The sequence below is a fragment of the Lactuca serriola genome, chromosome 4 (assembly GCF_051521515.1).
Source record: "Lactuca serriola cultivar US96UC23 chromosome 4, Lser_US96UC23_V15, whole genome shotgun sequence".
Lineage (NCBI taxonomy): Eukaryota > Viridiplantae > Streptophyta > Magnoliopsida > Asterales > Asteraceae > Lactuca > Lactuca serriola.
Window position 1 is genome coordinate 285,844,881 of NC_136411.1, and position 1,101 is coordinate 285,845,981.

A 1,101-nucleotide genomic window follows, 5' to 3' on the forward strand; every position below is an offset into this window, starting at 1 on the left:
TTAATCCGGGAGTATGGATTAAGACAAAGTCAGTTGTCCTTAGTCCGGGAGTATGGACAGGACATAGTTATTTGTTATTAGATCTGGGAGTATCGATCAGGTCGAGATGTTAGTTTTAGATCCGGGAGTATGGATCGGGTCGAGAGGTTAGTTTTAGATCCGGGAGTATGGATCAGGTCGAGAGGTTAGTTTTAGATTGGGGAGTATGGATCAGGTTGAGAGATTAGTTTTTAGTCTCGTTGGGAGGATTGACGGGTTGGAGTAAGAGTTGGTTATATATATATATATATATATATATATATATATATATATATATATACAGAGAGAGAGAGAGAGAGAGAGAGAGAAAATTTTATATCATGTGAATTCTAAATAATATATATGGTATAACATTGTGGGATTGAAACCCCTATGTACTCACCAGGTTTTCCAAACCCGACCCACTCAATATTTTTGTATCACAGGTATCGATACAAAGACACATTACACTGAGAGATTAAAGAGATGTATATCATTAGTGTAGATGAATGTAAGTTCGGTTTATGCTTATGTGTCTGTATTGACCAGGAAATCCTAAATGTTTTAAAAACGAATAAAATACATCTCTTCAGAGATGCTCGGATAAAGTATTTATCATGTTTTTTGGGAACAAATTCCGCAACAGTTTTCTTTAAAAGATTACTCTGATTTTAAAACAAATCATAAATAAACCGGTCTTTTCTGGCCGTGAAATTTGGGAATGTCACATATTTTTATTCTATTTATTTTATAAAACAAAAAACTCACATGTGCTGGAAAATATTAGCCACAATGCAAGGTTAAGATTAGGAGAGCCTTCTACAATGCCTTTAAATGTTAAGTATCTCTTACAACCCATCCTCTCAGCATATTTATGAACCAAATTGCCCTTTTTAAAGGATTCCAGCATATTTAAGAACCAAATTGCCCTTTTTAAAGGATTCCTGACAATGAAAATTGATGGATTGCTATGTTAAGAGGAAGAATATTTAACAAGTAAGCAAAATGAATATCAATCCCTACATTAAACTCCCTAGTATTAAACGAAATAAATTATAGACCATTATAATTTAAGAGATACCT